Raw genomic sequence first — 23,096 nt, 5'->3', positions numbered from 1 at the left:
AAGACAAGGTTCCTAAAAATACCAGTCAGAAGGCGAACATTAAATCTGCACAACACTTCACAACATTGTGAAGTTCACCATAAGAACATGTGAAAATGTAAAACTGTGAATCTGCCAAGCAGTGGCCATCCTCCAAAACTGATTGGAAACTCATTCTTAAGACGGAAACTAAAAGGCCAATTTGTTAAAAAAATATATATCTTTCATGGAGGCGTGTGATAGACTTAACAGATTGCTGGATGATTCTGTAGTCATCACCAGAACATCATATGGAGAGGACCATTCACATGGATCTGTACGACACTCAAAATATATATGCAAAAACAGAACAAGGAATGGAGAATGATTCTTAGTGAAACACATCTTGAGGCTAGAAAAGACCGCTGGTGATCAATTAAGGTCCAAGCTTTGATGGGTTTTTAAAGCAATAAGCCCCGGGAAGCAGTGGGTCGGGTTGTGCCACAACGCCCTTAGCGGTTATAAAATGCACTGTAACCCACTGCTTTGCGGGGCTTATTGCTTTTATAAAACGGTTATTCCATATGCGTAGCAAGGTTTCATAAAATAAAGTAAATAGATATTTAGGCTACATAATGCTGTCAGGCGTTATAAATCGGGGTATTTTATAACGGCTTAGAACTCCGCTCAACCAATCAGAAATCAAGCACCAGACTGACATTGAAACCATTATGAACAAGACTGGCCAGATTGTATAACACTTTATTGTGTCAAATTGTTGACATGCTGTTTCACTCTAGTCTAGTCTACTAAAGGACAGGGTGTGTGGAAAAAGTAATGTGCAGTACAACAGGTCTTTCGAATACTTTCGAATAATAAATGTTTCTGATTGGTCAGTTCTATAAATCTGCAGTCAAAATAGTACAGTTAATCATTATTGTAATCTCTATTCGAGATGAACCATTAATTGTTAATATTCATGTGTTAGTAGCAACCAAGCACAACACGGCATCATAATAAGGTCAGATATTGCTCATTTTGGGGCGGGAGTTTAAAGATGATAGGATGCTTTGAAATACGGTGTCAAAGAAGCTCAAGAGCGCCAGAGTATACCTGGCTGTAAAGTGTAATATGCTTTATTTTAATAAAGTACAAAACTGACAGAATAATCGAAACTAATTGCGATTACAATTGAGCAAAATAACAATAAATAAATATATACTCCACCATGTAATGAGCACTAACCTGATGGATTTCTAGTCATATGCATCACACTCCTCTCACGAGTAAAACAAATCTACATTTTCAATGGTAACATACTAAAACCACAAAACCGAAGTAGGTCACTTAAAATAGTGCTATTTCGTTAACATATAAACGAGAGGGTTTCATTCCGCCATTCTTAAAAGTTCAGGCACTTCTCTCCTTACGCAAGTGTGAGCTTTAGCATATGCAAGCTCTTTCCCTCCAGTCAAGATGTGAGCACCCTCTCAAATAGCTGCCGCGTCAGACTACGTTGTCATCCCGAAAATATTTAGGACGGCTTCCAAAATACCCAAATGATGTAAGCATCTCCCGTATTCCCTTTAGGCTAACAGCAAGCACTTAACAGAAGAAACTCCAGCGCTTACTCGACCCCTAGACTCCATTTTGGGGCCCTAAATGTAATATTAGACTATCAAACAGACTAAACGTTTGTGTTTATTAAGTATTTCAGCATTTTCAGTTCTGGAATCGACAACCTTCAAATTTAAACATCTGTTCTTAAATCTGTAATAGTAACTGTTTCAAATGTATTGTATCAACATAATCCATTTACATGAAAATGTGCAAACACAAAGAAAATAGATTAGGAAATAAAAGAATAAAAACAGCAAAAAAGTTGCATTGATTAAAAAAAAAAGAAACGAAACAATGACTGAAAGTGTAGTTGCGGCAGCCATTTCCCTTCCAATTTTTGGTCACCTTAAGCATGGCTTCCTCACACAGCTCACTCTCCTCCTGAAGCCACAGTCGCATTCTGACATTCTCAGATTTCACTATGTGCGGCGTGAGGGGCCGGTGTGCTGCTACGGTACTGCGCTCTAATGGCGTTCAGTGGCAGCGGCATGGCCGCAAAGTCTCTTCCAGCCCGCCAGAGACATTTCTCTTCATGCACGCACACCCACCGACACCGTTGCCAAGGCAACCCCCGACCGACAGGCCCTGGATCTACAACAGTCTTAAAAAACACACCAGCATCCACCCGTCAACTAAGCGAGTGCCGTTAGCATGAATCTTCTCTACAGATATGTACACGCACATTTTACACGCACAATTTATATATTCCACATGACAAAACTGAGGCTTTGAAGAGCAAAGTAGGCTGGAATTGTTACAGTTACTCGACTTTATGAAACCTCTATGCAGAAATGTTAAACAAAATGTGCAATACTCTGAATGGAGTTTAAAGGAGTAGTTGTTCTTTACTTATCCTTCTAAACTTAACGCCATGCCAAACGGTGGTGGTGGAGGAAAAACGAACATCCAAACTTCCCACTACCTGCACAGATATCGACAAAACTTCCAGAACACACACTTCCTGTCTATCAAATCAAATGTGGAATGAAGAGAGAACACAAATGACCAAATTAAATATTTCAAGGATTAGAGCGGACAGGAAATATTCAAAAACCAACATGCAAATCACAGCTTCAACATAAATCCTATTGTCAAAAGGATAGGGAAAGATATCTGGACACAAAATTGTTGTACTGCACACATCAGCGCTAAAGCCCCAAGAAACACAATGCTGACGAAACGTTGCATTGGATAAAAGCGTCTGCCAAACGTATAAATGTAAACTTCCACAAACCATTAGCTCAAAACGAGCGCAGAAGCATAGTCGCTACTTGGCTCACGCTTTGTGCATCGACGGTCAACGATACAGCTACAGGGAACCATCAGGAAGGCAAACAGAGGAAAACAGGAGGCGCGCGAACGGTAGAACCGGGCCCACAGAGCCGTGAGTCTTAAACAACTATATGAACCGTGTTTACGACAGAGGTCTCGCCACCTTTATTCAGTTAAAAGTGAGGCTTCCTCAACTCGATTTCCATTTTGCATGGCTTAAGGGCTGAACGCTCCCACTTACAGAACACAACAACAGCGCACGCATGTGTAAGAGATGTGAGGCCACAAACGCACACATACAACATCACCGTGAAAAGCATTTTTCCTCCCATACAGAAGAAGAGCTGCTTAAACCTTGAAAGCCATTGCCTTTGGGTGAAAAAAATAAAATAAATACTAGCACGCACTTAAGTCGAAGCTTAATGCTAAGTGTGGTATCCTGTACACAAATGCTAGTCTTTTCCCTGATGGCACAAACATCTTAGAGACGTCTATTTGGTGTTTGCGTTTACATCTACAGACGTATTTTTATGACTGTTTGCACGTCATACTTTAAAACCAAACTTCTCAACAACAGTTCACAAATCCATCCCATTTGTCAGCTGTTGGTGGATTTAGTAGCTCAACCTGTATCCAAACTCTTCCAGTGGTTCTGATCTGGCGACCAACAGGGCCACCTCAAAGTTCTCAACTAAGAGTTGTCTACACCATGTTAGCATGCACCACCCTGCCCAAAATACTACCTAGGAGAACTATTGAATAGGGACTGGAGAGATATACCTTAAACAAGGCAAAAACAAATCAACAAAGTAGCAGCGATGAGTTGTTGGACTCCTGTAGATGCACACACTCCTGATGGGTCCAAACGACTGGAACCATGACTTCACTGATCACGCAGTCTTCCTCGAATCGTCTGATCTCTAAAGATGCTCCAGTGCCAGCACACGCAGGCATTGAGACTCAGTAGAACTTGGGTGTTGGCTTCCGAAACCAACATGCAAATTGGATATTGCACAATCTTAAAGCTGGCATCACAGTCTGTTCTGATGGCAGGTTGTTTAACTTTGGTGAATTGGAACAGCACCACCAGATCATAAGACTGTTCAATTTTCAGGGCCGAGAATAAATGTATTCATGGAATACTCCCAATACTGAGAACCCTACTTGACCCTACTATGTGAGATATGTAGACAAAATGCAACTCCGATGCTTCACCTCTAAAGCTATCTGCATTCAGCAGTCTGTATAAATGTATCGCTGTGAGACACAAACACATCAGCGCTGTTTATTTGTATGCAGATCCCTGCTAAAGGAATGTTGTTCGACATGTACGTGTGCAGGCAGTCAGGACTCACCATGTCCCTCTATGTCACGATATAGCTGTGGCCATGACTGCTCGTACTGCAACAGAACGCCACCAACTGCACAACAATCTGAAAGAGAGAGAGACAAACAGATAGACAGACATTTATTATACAGGCTTGAAGGGCGGAAGCTAGTGACAAAAATGGTTTAAAATATTTTGTAAATAGCTTGTATTTGAAAAGTGCAATATTGGTGATGTAACCATATCAAAATCTCACTGTATTTATTGCATTATTTAAAATGACGGATGATGAATTGGAAACGTGCCAGAAGCATCCTCTTTTCTTTATCCTCAAAACATTAAAACCGTTGCTGAGAGGTATGAGTTATAGTATGAGATGGGTTAAATGACCTTTTATAAAAGAAAATAATTGCACAAGATGTATATTGCCATAGGTAACTTTTTTGTTCAACATTCTCTATGCTAGGCCCAGAAGACCTTTCATTTCATACAGTCATGTGACCACGATAATATTGAGACAATTTCGCTATTGCGATAAAACGGTGTTGATTATATTGTTTCATCCCTATGCATTATTATTCCTTACTAGGGATGAGTCACGAATTTCGATTATTCGAATAGTGTGTGCGATCTTTAAAAAAATCGCCGTGTTTTCACACGTAACGTGCTCATGTAACCAAAGGGTGGTGCTGCCAATACCGACTCACCTCAAACCTAAATGCTGTCAATCAAGAGACAATAGAGGAAAACATTTTCTCACAACAATTGTTAACGAAGTTACGCACACTGTAGACCCGCATGGCATAACGGACACTATAAATTGAGACTTGTCAAAAATGAGTTCTGTGTGGGGTCCTTTAATAAAATGAATGAGAATAAAGTGCAGTGCAAACTCAGCAATGCAAAGCTGGCTTATCATGGATCAACAACTACGCACAGTCATTTGAGGGTGAAGCACCCAGCAGGTCCATCCACAGGTCAGCAATCATTTGCTAGTTTTATGGTCACATCAACCAATGTGGATGCCAGACGGGCGGAGCAAATAACTGCTTTAATTACTAAGATAATTACTAAGGATATGCTTCCGATCGGCTTTGTCGGAGAGAGGGCTTTAAAAATCTTATGGAGTTTGTACATCCCGAGTTTACCGTTAGTCTAGAAAAACGATCACTGCCAGACTGTAGAAACTTTTTCATGATAATAGAAATGGAAGCATTTTGAGCTATTTATTCATGAAATTGTTCCGGACTGTTAATAAATGCCGTCATTTGGTTAATATGTTTTAACATCTGGTCTAAAATCTTTATGGCTTTGTTATATTTTCCTTGATTAACCACACTGCTGTTTTTTAGTTGGTATAAATTAGGGATGCACCGAATATTCGGCCACCGAAAATTTTCGGCCGAAAATGGCCCAAAAGTGCATTTTCGGCCGAAAGACTTTTATCACCGAAACAATACGGCCGAAATGTTGTGATGACACAAACAGATACCGCTCCTTTGATGCATCTGTAGCGGACGTTATTCCTTTAATCGCAGCACTAAAGCATAAGTCTCCTAAATTGCATGCACCCTCAGGGCTCTAGAGTGCGACCAATATTCCTTTACGTGTGTGAACCAGAGGTCGCGTAATCCCAAAAATTCTTTGTTGTCATTGACAGGTTTTTTTTACCAGTGAGGCCCTCATTCTGGCAGATTACAATGAGGGCAATTTGTAAACACCCGTTTCCCTTCAGCGTGATATGGTCGCGAAGCGATTTGCGTGTCGTTGTCATCTGACTGACTAGACATGTGATGCGATTTGGGAAAACCCGTCGGATGTCGCGCTGGGACGCGGGAAAGACAGTTCACCTATCAAACCACATAACATGAAGAATGAAGAAGTATTAATGCACATTTTCCGCCAGTCCTGTGTAAACTATGGCATGCAAAGTCTTTTTATACAATGTTTTCGTGAGATGACAGAGCTCCGCGTCTACAGCACCAGGAGTTATGCCCGCTCCACTGCTCACGCGAGCCGGACCGCGATCGCAAAACATACAAGAGATGATCAAAAGTCCAGACACTATGCGCATGATAAACAACTTAAAACTTGCTTCACTGCTTATTAGTTGATGTCCATAATGTTTGTCACTTTCCTTGTGTAGTGATAATGGCAGAGCTCTCGTTCTTTAAATGTGCGCTGCACCATTTTCCTTACTTTAGTTTTATTCCAACGGTTTTTTACAGTATTTTTATAGACTTCAACACTAGGAAATGTTTTTTTTACTAAATTGTTATTAGAGTAAGTCTCTTACCACTGTAAAGTGATTTTTACTTGTGATATTGGACTGTTGGGCTTTTATTTTCATAACTTAACTTTAAACACGTTTTTCTCCAAATTCCGTTCCTGAACATCATAGCGCTTCAGACGACAGAATAAGTTGGTTATTCTATTCTTACGCTACTTATTATCAACTTTGCACATCTGCAATTCTTGGTGCATTTGTTGTTGTTAAAGTTCTACAGTTAACACATGGGCTATGAGAGTCTTTGTTTTGATACACTATTATGATTTTGAAGGCCTACAGAGAAAATATTGTTGTATCTTCAAGCAGTTGCACTTGTTCTGAATAGACTTTCTTGTAGTAGTCCTACAGAGAAAAATGTAAAATGCACTTGACCTAAATGCACTATGTTTTCATGAGAGAACATTAAATTGTACAACTTTTCAGCAGGCCAGTACCCTGTACATTATTATTTAATATACACAGGAGTGGGGTCAAGTTAAACATCTTAGTTGAATTTTATTTTATACTGAGCATTGTTGCAATGTGCTAAATAAATATTTGCATAATTTGTAATTGATTTATTCTTTGAAACATTAATTATGCAATTGCAATGCCTTGATTTTAGTAAAGTTAGTACACAGTCATAGCCATAAATGCAAGGGTACTAATAATTGGCCAAATTTCTTTCGGTGTTTCGGTTTTCGGCCAAGAATTTTCCTTTCGGTGCATCCCTAGTATAAATGTGCATGCTCATATTATACAAGGAAATGTCGTAGCATTATGAGCGGTGGATGTTAATCGACGTACTGTTAATAAGTGCCGTCATTCGGTTGTCAATATATTAATGTTTCAGCGCGTTATCTTAATTAATGGCTTTATTTAAGATTGCCTACTCCATTATAAATAAAGCAGCGTGTCGTCACGGATTTGAAGCTTAAATGGGGGGGAGGTGTGCGAATTTTGAATAATCTTCGAATAGTTCTCATCGATCTTCGAATATTATTTTGCTTTAAATGCCCATCCTATTCCTTACAAAACAAAATATGTTTGCTTCACCCATACATTAATTCTTAATGGATGAGCGTTCAAAGTAGTGGTGGGCATAGATTAATTTTTTTAATCTAGATTAATCTAGATTAATCCCTAGATTAATCTAGATTAATCTAGATTAAAATGGCTCATTTGAATTCTGCCGAAGGCATTCAGAATGTGTGCTACCCAAATAATGACTAAAAGTAAGTCTTTGAGAACGGGTGTCTAAAGCCAGGTGGCGCATTAGACCAGGGGCTCATCTCCTGTTTCCAAAATGCATCACAAACTGCTTGAGAAAGCTGTTCTACTATGATAATTGGTGATGAAAATTAAATTATGTTCAATAAGATGAACTTGTGACTCCTGAGATAGGCGCATGCTCCCCGTGACCCGAGGTAGTTCGGATAAGCGGTAGAAAATGGATGGATGGAAAATGAACTTGTGTTTACTTCCGCATTAGCTAAGGGATTCTTTGCGTTTAGGTGGTACTTGAGACTGGAAGAGCTCCTACAGTACATTTACATTAAGTCATTTAGCAGACGCTTTTATCCAAAGCGACTTACAAAGAGTGAGGGAGCAACAAGCGATATGTCATACAGGAGCCATAATACATTAGATCTCAATACAAAGTTACTGATTTTAACTAAAGCTAGACCACTACCTGTTGAGAGAAAGGTTTTTTTTTTAAACCAATTCCGCATTGCACAAGGTGCAAACAACCTTAGTCTTGTCGATGTTTCCATTGGGAAGCTTTTTTAAAATTAATATTCCCTGAAGCAAACCCGGCGGCTTCATAGCTGCATCCATGTTAGCACGTCACGTTTGATGCGGTAATTTCACAGTAACGTTATGTTGTGTTCAGACCAAACGCGAATGGCGTGTCAAGCGCGAGTGATTTATATGTTAATGCAAAGAGCCAATAGACCTACTTGCTGCGCGAATCGCGCGAATGAAGCCCTGATTAAGAGATGATGAGGCGGCTTCTGCTTCCGCGAATGACGCGAATCACGCGAGTTGAAAAATCTCGTTCTCGCCCCGTACAGTGCAGTTAAACTGGTATACATCCGCGCTAAAATATCAAGGTGAAAGTCATCATAGCTTGCGTAGTATAGACCCAACCCAACTTTGAGAATAGATTAACGGCGACAATTTTTTTAACGCGCGATAATAGTCTCACTGCGTTAACGCCGTTAACGGCCCACCACTAGTTCAAAGTCATTGTAAAATGATTACAAAATGCACACCTGTGACCATACAGTCTATATTGGTGCGTATAGTTTCTCAGCTGACAATAATAGGTTAAAAAAAAATGTAAATAATTTTTCACAAATTACTGATTTGACAAATTACATTTACTGATCATTAAAGTTCATATTCAAAATGCACGGCAATGCAGTAGTTTGAGAGCTACAGATTTAAAGTCAAAGGCAACTTTTTTCATTTGGTGAAAAGTTTCATTAAAACCCAACAAACCAAAACTCTCTAAAGAAAAAAGAGAAACAGACACAGAGGTGCAGTGACAAGATAAGTGATTCTTAAACTGGGTTTTATAGTAATTTATGTAATCTAGAAATGTATGATAAATTGTGCAATCAAACAATCGATGTTCCAGCATTGTATAAATAAATATGATCTTAAACATAGGATTTAAATTCAACCAAAAACATGAGTCTTTCTTTGGGGGCTCAAAGCGAAACACCCTACACAAGGGGGCCTTAAAACAAAAAGTTTGAGAACCAGACTCTTAAGCAAGTGTTTCAGTGAGTTTGTCATGCTTTTCATAAGAACTCCAAAATCACTACAAATAATATAAAAATCAAACGTCATACCCTATGACCAAACAACAGATTTTTTTTATACATGTAACAGCCTCCAACCTCTTCACAAATTTCATACATACAGTGGGATTTTCCTCATCCATGGTTTAAAAATATAAAAAGATGTCCTCAACTAGGGAACCCGAGTGAATCGCAGTCATTTTACAGCAGGTCATAAACCAACTGATGCCTTGGTTTGTTTTTAAGGTGACGCTCAGAAGATTCCTAATCCAATGAGGTCACTTCCTCTCAAAACAACCAGCTTCTTCTCACAAAGTTATAAATGAATCCGCTCAATTTCAAGTTCAAGTCCAGTGAAGCGACTTCAAAATGCACAACAGAATATATCCTATAGAAAAATACAACAATAAAATAGTGAACAGATTAAGACATGTCCACACAAAAATTATGTCAATAGATGTGCGCCAAGCCACATCCTGGATGTGAAGATTTTTTATAAATGTGTTCAAAAAGCAAAGGGCAAACAGTCGTCTCAGCTGAATATTACACCATATCAAACAGGAGTCGGTTATAAAATTGCCACATGAAAACCATTTCTTTGTTGTTTCCATTGCAACAGTGAAATTATTTCTCCCGATGTGACACCAATAGGGCATATCTCAGGAAGTCACATTCACTTCACATTCTAGTGAGAGAGCGCCACATTCCTACTTGCAAGCTAAGAAACCGTAATTATTACACAATGTCTATTCAAGTTATTCTGGTATGAACGAAAAGGACGAATCGGACAATTTCATTTATTTCACATAGCTAAAAAAGCAAGCTTTTTAAGTATTTATTGGAACCGTGCTTTCCATCATACTTCGAACTATGCCAGACAGTCATGTAACAAATTGTAATAAGGAAAGGGTGCAAATGAAGTGTAACTGGGCATTGGCCGGTATATAAATTTGACGGTATGATAACCTTTAGCAAAAGCGTCACGGTTTCACGGTATTGCTATTACAACACTAAAATGTGACTGAGTATACTAACAACAACTTTTCAACTGGACACAAATACATTTTATTTTTAAACAACATTAATAGAACATATAGGTGACTCGGAGAACAATGTTTATTGCGATTTTTACATAATCTGAAAACTGAACAAATAAAATTGTATTGATGTATGATTTTTTTTAAAATAGGACAATATCTGGCTGAGATACAACCATTTAAAACTCTGGATTATATCTGAGATAGGGGTGGGCAATATGGACAAAAAATAATATCTAGATATTTTCGGCGATTTAGGGTTAACGATAATTAGACGATATCCATTAAAAATGTGATTTTAAAAGTCTGAGTTACTCATTCACCGTTGATAAAAATGGGCAAAATGTTGAATGAAAACAGTGCTTATTTATTTTCTTTAACATGTAAGTATTCAAGCAAAAAACAAAAGACATACAAAATACTAATTGAACTAGTGTAAGAACATCGCACTCGGAGTAAACATTCAGTTGTACACCTCTGCTGTAATGTAAATTGTGCAGCATACAAGCAAGATGAAATAATAATAATAATGAACAAATAGCATCTGTAAATAAAGTACCCTGATCTGTAACATATTGCACACAACCATGTGTCTTTACGGCCTTATTGCCTTACAACCTATGGCCTTATTGAACAAATACCTAACTTCAAGTACACAGATTTCGGCACAGCAGGTGCTGTTGAACAGGCTAACCATGCCTGTGAGAGAGATGACGACGTGTATGTGCAGAACAGCAATCATGTGACGCCCTGCTGCAGCCTCTGAATGTGTGGCGTTTTAATGCGTGTTTTTTCGAGTAATTTAAATACTCGATAATGAGAATTTGCAAATCGTTAACACAACAATTACGATATTATCGCAGACGATATATATCGCCCACCCCTAATCTGAGAGTGCAAAAAAAATCTAAATATTGAGAAAATTGTCTTTGAAGTTGTTAATCAGAGGCACTGTGGCAGGTCATCCACTCACAAAAATAAAGTTCTGATATATTTAAGGTAGGAAATTTACAAAATTTCTTCATGGAACATTATCTTTACTTGACATCCTAATGTTTTTTGTTATAAAAGAAAAATCGATAATTTTGTCCCATGCAATGTATGTTTGTCTTTTACTAAAAAATGTTAATGTGCTACTTAAGACTGGTTTTGTGATCCAGGGTCACATATGTCAAGGAAAAAATATCATTATTATTATTATAATTATAATTCTCTTTCAAAATTTTATTTTTGTCATAGCCCATATATTAGGCCTAAACATCAAACATTGCATTACATGACTGCATTATGCATTTTTGTGTAAACACAGCTCATACCTTGGAAACTGTTTCGCAGAAAATTGTAGTGGTTTTCAAACCTTGACTCATTCAAACCTCTGCATACCTTGAAACCGGTATTTGGGCCCATGCCTAAGTGTTACTAGGGCTTTGTTTTTTATCATTCTGTAGCTCCCATGCAGAATGATGAGGAATACAGGTCGTCACGTCACATTATGCAAATGACAAAAAGATAAATAAGAACATTCACAATTAGGTCAAATACCACATTAAGCCCCATGATTCTTCAATTGTAATTCCCACACCTCTTCAAGTTGGTTATTACAACATTGAAGAGGCATTCATGTGAGCTCATCTCATAAACACAAGATTACAACAACAACCATAGACATTAAAGAAAAATAAATTCTGATGGTAAGACTAGTGGTTGAAAGATAAGTGTTGACTACCTCATTACATCAAGCCCCGCCCCTTCACAAACATGTGGTTTTATTTTAGCATAAAAATCATTCAGTATTTAACACAAAATCTCTTACTGAAATATTTCTCGTAAGCACAAGAACGTGAAACTATTTTAACTTTCCAGACCACAAAGACAATCACGCGTAGGTAAAAGACAAATTATTATAGATTTTTTTATTGTTTGCTTTCCTCGACCCCACCCATACATCCGCCCATGCTTGTTTTACAGCCATGATTACAATACAGTTTTATAGCTAACAGTGTACTAATTAAAGGCGTAAAAACATGTATATCTATTTAAAAGAGTGACTGCGGCAAGCACACACAAAAGAAAAAAATGCATGACATAAATGATACGTCGACAGGTGTCGTCAAGATTGCCGTTTCAAATTACAGGTTCTTTTGTTTACCTTTACACTTAGTCGCCTATCTGAAGACGGTGACGTCGACAGACATGTAAGAAGCATGCACCAAAAGGTTGAGTTCTGCCAATAGCATTCCGTACATGCTCAAACAAACCAGTTTATCTGTGAGGAGAGTGACTGGTGCTAAGAGTGGGAAAAGACCAATTGCGATCTGTACGATTCCATCCTTAGAAACAAAAAACGTAATCTGTGCATCAAATAAAAGTAAGGAGATGTGGATAGATTCAAAAGTTCACAAGTCAATCTTTCTGCTGTTGAAAACATAAGATATTTTGAGAAATGTCTCAGTGGGCTCGTTTACATACAGTGGAAGTTAATGGGGGCAATTTTGCTTAGTTACCAACGTTTTTTTTTTTACATATTTTCTTTCGTGTTCTGTAGAGGAAAATAAAGTCAAGCAGGTTTGTGATGACATAAAGGTGAATAAATAAAGACGTTACATCTTTTGGTAAACTGTCCCTTTAACTCAAGGCAACCCTGTTAAAGCTGGAATCTGTAAGAAAACATTTTTTTATGAACCTCCACAGTAATTGATGTATTGAACTAAAATGTTACAGATTGCAGCTTTTAACTAAAATTCACACTATGTGTAGCCAAGATTTTTGCATCTGCCATCTCATGAGCTTCACAGTAATGTTCATAAAGAAGAAATTGTATTCTTTTTTTAAGTACAATAATAATAATCTATACAACGAATGCAAAATTTCCCGTTAATCTGCAATGAATTTAAGATAGTATGTATTTTTCGTTTTGTAAATATCAAATTTGACAAATGAATCAAGCTGAAAAATGGTGATACCGTACCAACCATTTCTAGTATTGCTGCCTTTTCAGTTCTTCTACACTGCAATACTGTCCTTCTAAACCAAAGAATAAATTTTGTTCTTGCAGACAAGCAGCAATACCGTACCATACCATGGCCCTCACAAACACTCTTATCATCAGAGGAAATAGAACAACCATTCCAGGAACTCATTCAGTCCACAATCGACGGTCCAGAAAGTATAAATGTAACCGTTCTTACTGTAGAGAACCTAAAAGGTAACAAGCTCTGGCATTTAACTTGCTTTCCGCCATACTGGGGGACAACGGAACAGATTACAAGACGTATTTATATAACTGATATGGGATCAGTTTTGAGGATCAGAGTGAAAAACAGGAAATAACAGATTCAGGGTCAGACTGTTTCCAAACACAGAGGACATGAGATGCATGGCGTTGGCGTCACCTGTACACAAGAGGAAAAGTTGGCACTCAACTGTTACACACAAAAATTACACACAATATTCACAGTTTAATTAATTAAAAATGGTTTAAAAATACAAACAAAATGTGCACTTTAAATTTGGGAGAGAGAGAGTGAGTTTCTCCAATATTCTCATTTTTAACATTCTCCTAAAGCTTGCATTTCTACAGTCCGTTAATGTCCAAATGCCCATTTCTATCAAGCCTCAAGCCGTTTCGTCTACCAAAACACATAAGCTGGCAGGCCGTATCTGAACCCTACGAACTTAAACACAGACAAATGATCTGGGCCTAAATGCAGAGCTCCAGTCTTGGCCATGTATGTTTCTTTGTTCATTGGAGTGTCTGTGTAGTGGAGTGAGCTCTCCTGATCTGAGACCAGCGCTGGCATGCATCACACGCTTTCCTCTGTGCGTGTATGTGTGTGTGGCAGTCCTACGCTCTCTGCTTGGCTTCCAGATTTGGAGTGCCGTTCGCTCTCCCTAAATGCAAAACTAAACCCCTGCTTCTGTGTGTGTGTGTGCGCGCTGTTGGCATGGCGCTGCAGGCTTCTACAGGCCGCCAAAGGCCTGGCGCCATGGTGACATGATGTCAGACGACCAGCTGGTGAGAGGGGTGATATGCACTGGCATGTAAGTGTGTGCACGTGCGTGCATCCATTGACACACAAGAAGGAGAGAATGCTCACGCGCTACTTCTCTGTATGCACGCAGAATCATAGTTGCGTGTATTAAAGGAACGGTTTATTCAAGCATAAGGTATTGTTCTTTTATCATCCTCATGTCATTTCTTTAAATGCAAAGGAGACGAAACTTTTAAAATAACTTTATAATAGGGGTTGACCGATTATCGACGGCAATATTAAGCAATTTTGCTTGTTCGAGTAGTATCAGTTGACGGAATAGGCATTTGCACATTATTTTAAGTCATGTCAATTCTCAAATACAAACCATTTTAAAGCATCAAGTACTTGCATGGTCTCAAAGGACGATCTTCATTCAGCGTATTTAGGCAAAGCAAGTGCACGCGGGAGGCAGCCGCCACTCAAACTGCTCGCAACAAGTGTCCGATTTAGTTATTTTCGCAATTTACTACGCATAAATGTTCTGACACACATGTTATAATGCCCGTCTTGGCGAGTATATACGTCAGAACAGTCGGTTGTCTTCAGATCTATGTAATAATTGGTTTCCTTAATGTCTTAACGCGCCACCAGCCTCTTTAAAAAAAAAGTTGCCAGCCTACGCCAGCGTTTTTAAAATTTTCACCCAACTTTAACGGCTCACAGTAAATTTTCTGTAAAGAATATATGGACAAACAATATGTCACATGAAAGTAACCGTATTCTTCTATCTTCATTTGTTCGTTTTACATCACTCCCTAGATGTGGGTAGGTTTCTTAAAAAATGCATCACTCTGATCAAACAGCTGAGATAATTAACGTTTTTCGTCAAAGATTCCGCCCAGATTCCACTCAGAACAATCATTAAAAACCGCTAAAACATATACGTTCTACGTTCTGGGATTCTGTACTTTTCCCCCAAAGGTGTGTAATAGTGCCACCTGCTGTAAAACAGTACAAACACTGATTGCCGAAAAATCACGTCTTTGGCAGAAGCCGTTTTTTTTAAATGACGAGTTAACTCGCCATTGGCGGTGAAAGAGTTAAAACAGATTAAATTCTCAGTAATTTTTCATCACAGAAACGAAAAGCATATGTCTAAAGAAAGCTTGAAGTGTGTAAATTATCCAATTAATATTAATACTCTCGGATTATATACTATGTATGAAAGTAAAACAAAAGGTACAGTTTCTCCCGCATCAGCTTGTCAGAGTTCTTGTTATTCTTAATTTTGAACATATTTTTTTATTTTTACACCAGACGTATATCGGTTCAAAGTATAGGTTATCGGTCTACTTAACCTGTAATAATCGATATCAGCCCTGAAAAACACATATCGGTCAACCTCTACTTCATAAGCGCTCAATGAGAATGGAGCAGGAAAAGAAAAAAGCAATAACTTGTTAAAAAAACCCAACTTTGACATTACAAATATATAAAGATATGTTTGATTTCAAATGTTGTGTAAAACCTTTATACTAATGCAATTGTGACAACTAAAGAAAAAGAGATAAACAGTTTTCTTTACCTTTAGTTTCTTGCCGCTGGTTAATTGCTAGTTTCATAACTAACAAAGTTAGCTAGCATACCCTATGCAATGTTGCGTTCAAAAGTTAACGCAACGTGAAAAATAACCTTGTTCCCCAGTTTCTGATTAGGGCATACGTGAGATTAAGGATGCTCCGATTTCTATATTGAATTAAATTGAATGAGCCGATCAAATCTGACAAAATGTGCAAGTTAGACCGTAGGTGTGTTCATTGTTCAACTGCCGCGCTGTGCAGACTGAGCAAAGGAAAGAGATCTGGACCGTTCAGCTCAGTCACTCACTTAGCTGTCGGTTGCCTGTCACTACTTTTTGTTGCACTCTGAAGTAAACTGATACACATACACACTGCAGATAAATTTGGTTTACCAGAGTGATAACTGCATTATACTATAAAATTAACCCCCAAAAAAATGCAGATAGTGAAAACAGCATTTAGCAAAACTATACGCAGTGTACAGACCCAAACTCAATAACAATTGTTCATGAAGTATCTAAATAACCATCAGGTGTTTTCGTCCGTATGTGAGGTACTAGAAAACAGAAGTGAAAGAAGATTTTCTTTTCTAACGTTTCAAGAGCCCGTCGCTAAAGTGACAGTGTTGCCAGATCTTCATAGCAAAAAACAGCAAATCAAGACAAGCCCAAAATCAACCTTAAAAATACAAATAATTTAAAAATTTTGAGACGCAAAAAAAAATTCTATTCGCAATTGACTATTTTTAACAACTAAAGTGTCGAGCTTCGTAATCTAAGACCAAACAACAAACATAAAATTGGACAAGAATAAATGAACATGGCAACACTGCAAAAAGAGCGCTGCTATTATTTATGTTTACTTTCTAAAAAGAGAGAGGAATTTGTTGTTTGCAAGTTGTTAATTTATGATTTCTTTTCATCTGGGGTGATGGGGCCCTAAATATCCTGATCATTCTCAAATCATAATCCACAGTAGTTTTTTCATTTTAAATGTTATGAAGTGAAACACAGGCATTTTTGACGATTGTTCCTGTTCAGTCCGTTCGTTTTGTTGTGCTTAACTTAAGTTTTTGTTTGGCAATGGTAGCAGGTTTTTGTAAAAAAATCTATTTGGAGACTGTTTTCTGTCGATTGTGGCACTAAACAACACAACAAGATGATATTTGAAACTCCTTATGTAGCTGTATCTGTGCTGGTTTGTATTGAGCGTCTCCAGTTTTCCCTTTGTTTTGCCCTCAGCTAATGCCGTGACCTAAGCGTGACGTCTGCCCAAAGGGGTCTATAAGACGTATTAACATGGGACTGGCATGTCAGACACGACTAGACACATGGATGTTCTCATAGTTAATAAACCACTAACCAAACCAGAAAAGTGTGACAGAGCGAAAGAATATGCGTGCGCCTGGGAGAACGGGATCTTGGAAGCCACAGTGGTGTATTCATTTCTGTTTTGTATAAATTACAGATGCACTTTTCCACCTTCCAGGACACACAAACACACACAGAAGTCCAACAAAATGACACTGTTCAATTCGAGTCCATTTAGCAGGCTGGCGCACAGACCAAGCGCGCACACACACTTATGAACTGGCAGTGCAGATGCTCTGGCACACTGTTCCTGGCCTGGTGGGTGCAGGTTGGCACAGCTGTACCTCTACATATCCCACAGAAGCTGAAAATGTGAACACACACACTCCAAAGCCAGAGTAATGACACAGCTTTGGGGCAGCGATGCCCTGCACCAGCACCACATGCTGGATAAAATATAGAGAATGTGGGATTATTTCCCATTAAGACAATGAGGAACTCTTTCACGCTTCTTCTCCCTCACTAGACTTAAGTATGCCGAGTAATTTTATTGTAAACAAAAAGCCTTGTGATAGCACTGACACAGCCGTTAGGCAGTGTTTTTAACTTCTTAGCCGTGGTGCTCATGTGGGTGATACAGGTTTGAGTCCGGCTCACTGAAACAATAACAATGTCAAATTCCTTTGGATTACACAAAACCACCGTGACATTTCTCAAAATTGAAACGTCATAGACTGGTTTAGATCGACACAGGTGTAAGAGAGAATTTTTATTTGGGGTTCAGCATTATGAGGCTTTTTGGTTAAAGCTGTTCTGGCTGACAGATATAGGACATGGCAGATGGCTCACTGGCCCGTAGAGGAGAAGCCAGCGAAAAAGTGTCAGAAAAGGGTTACTTGGTCACCAGTGAGAATCTGCTAGACCAAAAGGCTTATTGCCGCACCATAGCACCCATAACGCTAGCATACTGAGAGCATCACTCTGTAAGATCAAATACAAACACCGTTATGACTACTGTTATCCAATGACAAAGAGAGAAAAATATAATCATTTTGTTGTTCAGAATAGCCGCTATAATAATGTCGGAGAACTAATAGGTGTAGCCATACTAATACAATTGCCGTTATTACTCCAGTTGGCAAACAAGAAACAAAACGAACGATTTGAGTCACTTTAATCCCCACTTTGTATTGATATAAATGGGCCACAGTTATACGTTCAAGATTAGACGCCGCGTGCACTGTACTACTCCGTATGTGGTTAATAGAAGTCGAGCCGTTGCGCTTTTCATTTGCTCCAGGCCATAATTTGGCTAACAGAGTTGGCGAGGGTCGATTTAACGCTGTCTGAGAAAAGACAATGATTACGCTAACACAATACTCAAACTTGTAATCTGGACATTTCAACTACAAATTGAATTCCCGGCCGTTTTCTGCACAGTTTTAGTACATCTACCCGCACTTCATGAGAGATTCGGGAAGAACATTAACGGTTTAAGAAATGGCTCACAAACCAGTACTGTGACCATGATCCAGCGATGGCATCATCAGATGATAACAACAAGGTACTAAAATGATGACTACAGTCACATACCAGTATTTTATTCGTATGTTTCTTCACTGGGCTTCAGGAGTCTTGCATTTTGTTTGCTTTCACTTAAAGTGCAGCCAAAATCCTGATTTATTAACGCAACACCATCGGACAAAATCACAATACAGTATATCTACATAATAGAGCGACAATTTGCTGTTTGCCCTTTCTCAACAATCTGTTGCTGTATAAGAAAGGCTTCTCTGATTTTAAATGCAAGTGACGGTTAAAAACACTACAAGGAGCTAACTACACGCGCGGACGAGAGGCCTGGGCCTGCACACACATGGAGATCATCTGAAAGAGAGTGCATGTGAATACAGAAGAGGAGGACGCACCTCTCACACCAAACAAGTCAGGAAAGAGAGTAGACACGACACAAGCACTGTTTATCCACTAGTTAAAAAGGGAAAGTTCATGTCACGAATTCTGTCAACTTTATTTCATACCAGTATAAATTGCTTTGTTCCGATGAACACAAAATAAGATATTTGGAAGAATGTTAGTCCTTTTCAGTTCCAGGACATCATTGACTACCATAGTAGGAAGAACTGAATGGTATGCAAAGTAGGGTTGTCACGGTTCCATAAACATGTATTACGATACTATACCAGCTGAAGTATCTCAATATTCAATAGTATCAAGATGCTGTGTCATGTTCATAATTCAAATCTATACAAAAAACACAGATTTAGATTAAAAATTTTGTATTTACTATAGTAAACTGTATTATACTTTGCACTCAAATATGTTGTTGTATTAACTGTAGTAATTGGATAAATTGTAGCAAATACTGTAGTATATTTAAATATTTACTATCGTAAGACTCAAAAACACTAGTGTCTATCAGTTTTAGTAGTTTAATGTAGTAAATACTAAAGTACACAAGACCATTTTTCACGTGGGAAATAATTCAAATATAGGAATAATTTCATTGATACAGCAGCCTTTATAGAGGGAAATTTAAGGCTTAATTTAAATGCAGAACTAAAACGGCCAGTAGGTGGCGTACATTTTTACAGAGTTAGTGAATCATTTAACCAACTTGTTCAAAACGCTTTTTAGAATCATTATCTCGTCCGAGTCATTCAAAACACACATTCATTTAGGAGATAAACACCGCAAAAAGCCAGATGTAAGTTTTCAAATGAATATTAATGTGCATTTGCAACATAATCGACGGTACTAGTTAAAAAAAACTAAAGGGCTTCGCGGGTATTTTGAAGCTTTATCATCGCGATGATACCGTAGTACCGGTACACCGTGCAACCCTAAGGCAAAGGTTCCGGAGAACTCTTTGTTTTCCTTAATTCTTCCAAATATCTCATTTTGTGTTCAACAGAACATAAAATACAATATTTTTTTCTACTACGGTAGTGGATGATGTCCCAGAACTGAAAATTGCTAATATTCTTCGGAATATCTTTGTCTGTTCATCAGAACAAATAATTTTTTCCGGTTTGAAACAACCTGAGGGTGAGTAAATGATGACAGATTTTTCATTTTTGGATGGACTATCCCTTTAATCGGTCACGGATGGATAAAAAATACAAATCGTGATGCCAAATATCCTGGGCATTAAAATACCTAGGCGGAACGCCCAAGTAAATGCATTGTATAGAAAGCTGTATATACATAGACACATGTACTAAACAATCTCCGAAATGCACAGATGTAAACAAATTTCCTCATTGTGTTCCCTGAAAGAGCTTTGCATTAGCAACACATAGATTGTAGTTCTTACAGAACACACAACCTGATTTTTTTTATAGATTAAATGCATTGTAAATTGCATGTTGTTCATTGAACGAAAACATTGCTTCAACTGTGCTATATGGGCGGAGAGACTGGATATTTCAAGACTGGATCATGCTTCACTATTAGAACAAACTACACACTCGCATGCTTCATAAATCACTTCAGAAGCAAACTAGGCTAAATGACTGAAGATCACCCACAAACCAACTGTCAATTTTTTCCCACCACAAACCCTGCCACTGCTGAACCGGGTTGTTCAACATTTCCATGTGCCTCAGAGAAACATTCAATAAGCATTACACCAAAAACCAGGCTGCCAAGGGGCGGCAAAGCAGGTGTTAAAAACATTTGCATGGGAAATAATTCTCTGTAATTGAATGTAAGAGGATCTATCGATGACCCCCTATAAACGCAACTACACCGTACCATAAACAAGCAATTTTTAATGACTTTAAATATTCTCAAAGGCAATAAAGTAAATCCCCCAGTTTAGCTCATTCGGAAAAGCCTTGAGAAAACTGAGGCAAGCAATCTGCTTGTTTACTTCCATGTTATGCAAACAAGAGTCTGGGTTTTAGGTCAAAACTTTTCATAAAGCTTTAAAAAAATAGGCTTTGAATTGTCACTGATGAATGAAACTCGCTGGTCAATGCATATCCTTGGCAAGAAGATATTCCATAAAGAAAACTGGGGCTACATATAGGCTAAACCTTTGATTATGAACTGCAAAGGATATGCAAACCACAAACCAATGCACAAACAACTGAATACATTTGGGAAATAATGATGTCTGCAATTAATCTAGACATCATAGGACACTGCCAAATCAAACTAAATAGTCACAGAAACAGATCTATAGAGAAATAAGCATTCACCATTTCCCATATGCGGGTCACAGGTGTAAAGTGTTGCAATTCTGATGATTCAGACACCTGTGATCTATATCAAATGATGTTCCATGCACTTCTACTCTGCAGCGACGACTCAAATGATGCATTGCGTGACATGTGTTGAGCAACTGTATGGGGTGGTTTTCCGGACAGGGGTAAGTTTAAGCCAGTATTAGGACTTAGTTAAGTTAGGATATTTATGCCATTTTTTAAAACATACTTAAAAAAACATTACTAGTGTGCATCTTGAGGCGAAAAAAAAACAATTGCAATCATATATTTTAAGATTCTATCTACCTATCTATCCATCCATACATCTTAAATGTAAATTAGCTTAAACCCTGTCCGGAAAACTGTCCCTAAATGTATATGCTTTTATATACAAATCCTTTAAGATGCGACTAGACTGTATGTATAATGATGCATAAATCTTAAAATTATACATCTATGACATCCCTTAAATGTATTTTTTACTAGCCACTTAAACACAACCAAACTAAAAGGTGTAACTGTAATTTAGTGAAACATTCCTGCTGGGGTTTAATTTTAAAACATTTAACATCGTACAAAGAAAAACAAAGCGATAAATGATACAGCAACTTGCACGTTTAACTGGCTACAAACTTGCAAACTTGATGGATGGATGTGCTTTTGCAGCCACGTTCAGTTGGCCCAGACGCAAGTACATTTTTCTTACACAAATATTAGAAAAGATAGCAATAAAACACTCAAGAGAAAGGCAAACATCACAACACAAGCTTAACTCAAATACACGTTCGCTTAATTTTAAATACAGCAAGTCAAGTTCAATTCAAAGCATTGGAACATCTAAACAAATAAAATTTAACAAAAATTAGTAGACAGTCAACTTCAATATACCCATATGTTGTTGCATGTCTGTGAAACATAGAAGTGCAAACCAATAAAAGCGTTATTAACTTAATGTTCAACCTATCTAGTAAACTCTGTCGATGTTGTCACATCATCAAACGGAAACATCTGACATTAAATATCACGTTAAAAAAATATATATGTAATGCCTTCACTCTAGTTTAAACTAATCATTAATCAAACACTTTCATGTGCATACCTGTTGTTTATATTAGTGCGAAACGTGACGGTGCATGTCCATTGTGCACGTTTTCTTACCTTGAACACCTCCCTCAGGTTTCACAATGTCCCGTTCTCCCTCATCTGAAGAGCGTGCAAATAATTTCCACCGTAAATCTGTATGTGCACGTTAATGTGCGCTCCTCTTCTTCCGTCAATTAAATTAGTGAGCTCCAGAGACCACAGCTTCTATCCAAACACCTGTGGGAACAGAAAAATAGTTTTAGACTGCAAGCCCACACATGGCCATGTATTATTTGAAGATAGTGGTGCACATTGTGAAACACATTACTGTGTACTTTCAAGGTAAATTGGGCTTCTAATTATTTTCCTAAAACACTGAGCTCTGACCACTGAACAGTATTTAGGAATGAAAAAACCTTCCGAATAAAATCTAGGTACCAACAAAGCCCTTACCCTTTCCAACCATTACAATGAAGTTTACCACATGCTAATTCATGACAAAATCGAATTTACAGCATCAATTACATAACTCAGTTTGTTGATGGGTACAACAAGGAATCCATTCTCTAAACACACACTTAATAGTTAGCAAAATACACTATTTTCTTGAATCTGTTATGAGGCATC

General features: G+C 38.0%; 1 protein-coding gene across 3 annotated transcripts in view; it reads right to left on the bottom strand.

Annotated features, from left to right (window-relative positions):
- bcl9 (BCL9 transcription coactivator) overlaps window positions 1–23,096 on the bottom strand; it is an 82,366-nt gene that overhangs the window by 12,651 nt on the left and 46,619 nt on the right. For all 3 annotated transcript variants that reach the window (XM_056772334.1, XM_056772327.1, XM_056772345.1), the window contains exons 2-3: window positions 22,545–22,706; window positions 4,206–4,283 (exon numbers count right to left, since the gene is read on the bottom strand). The gene's annotated coding sequence lies outside the window, so the exon portion shown is untranslated. The remainder of the gene's footprint in view (window positions 1–4,205; window positions 4,284–22,544; window positions 22,707–23,096) is intronic.

The sequence above is a fragment of the Triplophysa dalaica genome, chromosome 2, assembly GCF_015846415.1.
Source record: "Triplophysa dalaica isolate WHDGS20190420 chromosome 2, ASM1584641v1, whole genome shotgun sequence".
In the NCBI taxonomy this organism is placed as follows: domain Eukaryota; kingdom Metazoa; phylum Chordata; class Actinopteri; order Cypriniformes; family Nemacheilidae; genus Triplophysa; species Triplophysa dalaica.
Note: the sequence above shows the minus strand (reverse complement) of the source record. Positions and strands in the feature narration are given on the sequence as shown.